General features: G+C 45.2%; 1 long non-coding RNA gene across 1 annotated transcript; it reads right to left on the bottom strand.

The window, feature by feature from the left end:
• Nucleotides 1-3,690: 3,690 nt before the first annotated feature.
• Nucleotides 3,691-5,635, bottom strand: LOC112585562. The gene is made up of 3 exons (XR_003109994.2): nucleotides 5,279-5,635; nucleotides 4,860-5,006; nucleotides 3,691-3,918 (listed from the first exon to the last, which is right to left on the bottom strand). It is a non-coding gene; the product is annotated as an uncharacterized LOC112585562 (long non-coding RNA).
• Nucleotides 5,636-5,833: the final 198 nt, after the last annotated feature.

Genomic DNA, 5,833 nt, shown 5'->3' with positions numbered 1-5,833 from the left:
GCCATTTCCTTCTCTAGGAGTTCTTTCCGACCCAGGGACTGAACCCAGGTCTCCTGCATTGCAGGTGGATTCTTTACTGTCTAAGCCACCTGGGAAGGTGATAGATCCTAAGATTATGTCACTTGAAGGCTGACAGCTAACAACACTCTGGCAGTTGAATGGCATGTTTTTCTTAAAGGGAGATCTGAGTTACATTTCTCTGTGGCTGCTGAATCAGATGTTTGATTTTCGAGTCCAGTGCTCTGTCTGTGTATCATCTCGCCTCTATTTGAGACATATACTTTGAAAATCATTCAGATAAAGAGCCTAAATAAATCAATGTGAGACTCTGCTGAAATTCTCACAGTCCACAGTGGACTGTGAGAGAAAGTGGGGCTTCGGGAAAGTGTGTATAGGTTTAAGCTGTCTAGCTTCTGCCTCCTTCACTGATGAGGAAAGGAAAGCAGGATGGGAGGTGGAATCAGCTGTTGTTTGGGTGTGTGGAAGAAAGCTGGTTCTCTCCTCAGAATGGCGATTTACCAGCTCAGAAAAAAAAAAAAAAAAGTATGCAGAAGGAATCTGTTCCATTTAATTTCCATTGGAATTGCAAGTATGTAGCCTTCTTGCTCTATTTTTCTTTTAAATGATACTCATATTTTGAACATATGCTGGAGACTGAACATACTGGAATTTCGTTGCTCAGAGCATTGGAAGCCGGGGCTGATGAAAGGGTTTGAGGTTAAGGGGTCAACTCATGAGCTGGGAGAAAAGTCTTTCCCTTATCAGTAAGTGACTCTGATTAGACCCAAAATGTTGCTTGGAATTCTTTGTCCCAAACAGTTACCTTGTTGTATATCAGATATTGTTACACATATTCATGTTTTCAGCTGATAATAAAAGGAGGAGCTGCAAGACCAACATGACTTTTTCCTCCCAAGGAGCACAAAAGAAACAATATAATTAAGGAATCCGGAATTGTCTTAATTTCTCAGAAGAAACTGAGCTCCAGATTTAGGAAATTTGGCTAGGATTATAGCTTTTTCAGACTCAAAATTAGAATACAGGTCTCTTGAATCCTGACTCATGCTCTGCCTCAGTGATGTCCACTAATAAAATCTCTGTGGACAGAGTGGAAGATGTGGGTCAGAAGAAGTGGGGGACTCTTGGCAATCCTGAACCCCAAGACTGGAAGAGTGTATCAAGTGAGTATATAAAGTGACCATTTCTTATCTTCCCTAACAACACCCATAATAGAAATTTTACTCAACCAGGAAAAGCCCTAAGCATGAGTGCAATTACATGTTGGTACTGCTGTTGAAGAGCAAAATATTTGTAATGAACTTTGTAAAGAAATGATGAGTAATGTGCTAAAGGACATTCCTCCCTTGGTCACTACTCCAGCGCAGGGCTTACCACCTCAATCAAGACTTGCCATTGCATTCATCATTCCAACCTAGGTTCACCTTCTGAAGTACACCTTCACTTTCTTGTTCAAAAATCTACAGTAGCTCTCTGTGATCTATCAATAAAGCCCACATTCCTTACCTTGATTTTCATAAAGAAAGTGAAAGTTGTTCAGCTGTGTCCGACTCTTTGCGACCCCGTGGACTAACTCTCCAGGCCAGAATATTGGAGTGGGTAGCCTTTCCCTTCTCCTGGGGATCTTCCCAACCCAGGGATCAAACCCAGATCTCCCGCATTGCAGGTGGATTCTTTACCAGCCACCAGGGAAACCGAGGAATACTGAGTGGGTAGCCTTTCCCTTTTCCAGCAGATCTTCCTGACCCAGGAGTCAAACTGGGGTCTCCTACATTGCAGGCAGATTCTTTACCAACTGAGCTATGAGGGAAGCAAGGCCTTGAATAATTTACCCTACAATTTACCTTTCCGGTCTGTTTCTCAATACTTGCCTGTCCCTCTGCTCAGCCTGGAGGATCTCCTTCCACTGTCCACAATAACCACTGTGCCTTCCTGCTCCAAGGGCCTCTCCCTACCCTTTCACCTACCTGTTTTTTTTTTTAAGGTCCACATTAGATACCTTCCCATTCTAGTTGAAAGGAAGACTTTTCAGTAGTATTTCACTTGTGCCATTCATTTGGCACTTTTCATACTCTTCCTTAGGCTTATGGGTAATTCCAACAGCTTCAAAACTTCTTTACAAAGTCTCCAGCCCTCAGAATCACCCTCCTTGGGACTTCGCTGGTGGTCCAGTGGCTAGGACTCTGTGCTCCCAGTCTAGAGCAGCAGTTTCAGTCCCTGATCGGGGAACTATATCCCACGTGCCGCAACTGGCAGTTCATGTTCCTCAGCTAACAGATCCTGCATGCCTCAACTAAGACCCAGCACAGCTAATAAATAAACAAATAAATACTAAAATAATAATAGTAATAAATAATTTAATTTCTCCATCAATCTGGTGGGCTAAAGTTATCTGACTCAACTTCTGCAACTTCTTACTCCTTCATGTCTGGCCTTCCAATTTAAGTTCCAGAACACAAAATTTACCTTTTCTTCTATGTCCAGGCTTTCACTGCTATTTCTTGAATCTTGCTCACTCTTCTGGCTTATTCTTAAAATATAACCAAGTCTCTCTTTCCTGAAAACAAAACCAACATAAAACTTCCCCTTTCTTTCACCCTGTTTTTCTTTAAGCCAAGGTACATTTCTCTCTTTTCTTGATATACTTGTTATTGCAGTTTGCCCTAAGGGTCTGCCATGCTGTTGAAACCAACAACTAGAAGATCAACCATGATTTCTAAATCCCAAATTTCAGTCTCTTCTACTTAAACAACCCTCTTCTATGGACTTTTTCATCTACCTCTCTGCCTACTCCATCACTGGTTTTTATTTTTGCTTTTATCCACCTACTCCATACTTCTCAAGGTTTGTTCTTTGGTCCTGTTTAGAAACTTTCACATCTATGAGGATGATTCTTAGATCTGGTCTCTAGTGCTAACTTTAACTTCATTTCTAGTTGTTTGCTAGACTGTGTTTGTGTGTGAAGGAGTCTTTGGGCCTAGAAAAGAAAACAACAATCTCAAAAGCCCTTGCTGAACCTTTAGGTCCCGCCCTGATGCTCCAGGCTGGTTGTATCTACCTGGGACTTATCAACCCCTGTCCAGAAACCTTCCACCTCCTACATCTGCCAGGGACTTAACACCCCCTGCCCAACTACAAATGCCATCTCAATTAAAGAATACCCAAAACATCCCGCCTAACGTTTCCCTTATTGCTTCCACAAACCTCCCTTTAAATATGAAGTCTCCCTGATCCCTCTTTTGCACTCAGTCTGGTCTTTGGCCAACTGTCACTCCTCCTTGCCTAAATAAAGGTAACCTGCCTCCGTTGAGGTTGTCTCTCCTTCTTTTCTGCCTTAGCCTGAACTATACTTTACGGTGTGTGTGTCCCACCTCCCAAGATGGAATTTCCAAAGCTAATTTATTTTATTCTTCCTCTTTTAGATTATTCCCCAAATCCCTTCTGTCTCCTGTCCTTTTAAGCTCAGCCAGTGGCATCACTCCTTTTCAGTTATTTTAGTTCAGTTCAGTTCAGTTCAGTCGCTCAGTCATGTCCGACTCTTTGCGACCCCATGAATCGCAGCACACCAGGCCTCCCTGTCCATCACCAACTCCCGGAGTTCACTCAGACTCACGTCCAAGAGTCAGTGATGCCATCCAGCCATCTCATCCTCTGTCGTCCCCTTCTCCTCCTGCCCCCAATCCCTCCCAGCATCAGAGTCTTTTCCAATGAGTCAACTCTTCGCATGAGGTGGCCAAAGTGCTGGAGTTTCAGTTACTGACTTATCTTTAATTACTCTTCCTGTGTAGCCTTCCTGCTGCTCCATTTAGGAACTGGGCACAGAATAATAGGCAATCCCCGGGACAACGATTTCAGTAGAGTTGTTAGTGGTAGTGGTGACAGTCTTGGATAACTCAAGAACTGAGGAAAGAATTGTAGGATGAGAATTTGGCTCCAAATTCACTTTTCTTTCATGAAGCCTTTTCCAGTTTACCTATATCATTCTCTTCTATTCCATTTCACAAAAGTAAAATTACCCTCTTGAATATATACCAATGTAATTCATTTCTTCTTCCTGGATTCTAGGTTTTGCTCTAATTTTCTGCCTTTGCTGTATTTATAAACTGGTCACTTCTGCCAAAGTGTAACATTTCTTAAGGAGAGAGAACATAAACTCTGAAAAAGGCCTCAGTGTCACCTTTGCCCCCTGTGTCTGGGAAATGTCTCTCTGAGATTGTGTGCTTCCTTGAGGAACAGGTGACTATCTCTGTGACTCAGAGGCCTCCCAGTTTTTCCTTGTAATCTGTATTCATAGGGTTGGGGTGGGTGTCTCCTTTGTCACTCTAACTTTACAAGTACACTAAGTAGCCTAACGATTGAGGCGTTACCTTAGGGGAGTTTAGGCATTTCCATTTCCCAATATTTAGGTCAGTTAAACAATCTTATATTTAAAAAAAAAAAAAATCTTAAAAAAACCACCCCATGGGTTTGAAGGTACTTGGTCCTGAAGAGGCACTTCCTTTTCCGATCCCCAACCCCCGTGCTTTTCTTTTCTTTTCTGTCCCACCCTGGGGCATGGGCCAGTTCGATGACTCTAATCCCTACCTAAAAGCTTCCCTTGGAATGCAGATTTGCTTCCCAGCCTAGAAACCTGGAGATGGAACTTTACTGTCCAGGACCTACACCTAGCCTTCGAAGCTTGGGGGAAGGGGAGGGAAATGAGCTCCCTCGAAAGCACTAGACTGTCAGCAGCATATAGGATTCCTCTTCAACGCCAAATAGGTACATAATCAATATTTGTTGAATAAATGCGAATATCGGAACCTAGCAACGCAAACTAAGTCTATCTCTTTTTCACATACCTCAACCATTGAAATCTCGGAAGTTAGCTTTCTCGCTGTTTAACTGCAGCTAGTTGATTAGCCGGCCTGTCTGCAGTTTGCGGAGCACCCCGACTTTACTCTTCAGCGTTCTGGAATCAATTTCCCCACTTCTTGAAACGCGAAAGTCTAAAATGGATTTACAATCTGGGGTTGAGATCCTCTTCTGTTTAGAATGAAAGTCATTCGTATTCCATGTAAATTCACCCCGCCCCTTCCCATTCATTCACTCGACAAATATTTACTAAGTGCCTAACAGATGCCTGTCCCTGTTGTAGGCATTTGGGATAAACCAGAGAACAAAACAGATTTTTGCTCTGGTGGAGCTTAGAGTAGGACGAGAGACAAACGACGAATACGAATTTTAGATTAAATTATATACTCTGGAAGGTGATACATACTATGAAGAAAAAGGTGCCAGGCTGAATGGTTTGTGGAGGCCAGGAGATTAGGGAGGAGAATCCAAGATTGGGATCCGGCTCAGGTTGGAAAAAGGGAGACGGAGCTGAAGTGGAGGGGCTGCTGACGTCTGGGGACCGGGAAGGTATCTTCCGCAGGATGCCACGGAAGAGTATTCTGGTTTATGCGGAGGTAGGGGAAGGGCAGAAAGGAGTCTGGACAGAGGTTCCGGCCGAGAACCCGGCAGCGGGGCACTGCTCGGCAGCTGAGGCGAGAAGATGCTCTGGCGGGCGGCTGCCAGTCCAGCGCCCGGGCAGGGGCCGGTCAAGGGCGGCCAGCCACTACGCCCCCAAAATGGCCTCCCGATGCCCCTCGCCGCCCCACCCCCGCCCCCGCGCTTCACCGCCCGCCGGCCCACGTGACCGCCGGCCCCTCCCGCCCACCCCGGCTGGCGACCCCGGGTCCCGGTCCCTGCGGCGGCGGCCCCGCCCCTCGCGGAAAACGGGCCAACCGGAGGAAGGGTAGGGCGGGGCGGGTGGTGACGGCCAATGAAGGTG

The sequence above is a fragment of the Bubalus bubalis genome, chromosome 6 (assembly GCF_019923935.1).
Source record: "Bubalus bubalis isolate 160015118507 breed Murrah chromosome 6, NDDB_SH_1, whole genome shotgun sequence".
Taxonomy (NCBI): domain Eukaryota; kingdom Metazoa; phylum Chordata; class Mammalia; order Artiodactyla; family Bovidae; genus Bubalus; species Bubalus bubalis.
This window is presented reverse-complemented; position numbering and strand designations above follow the sequence as displayed.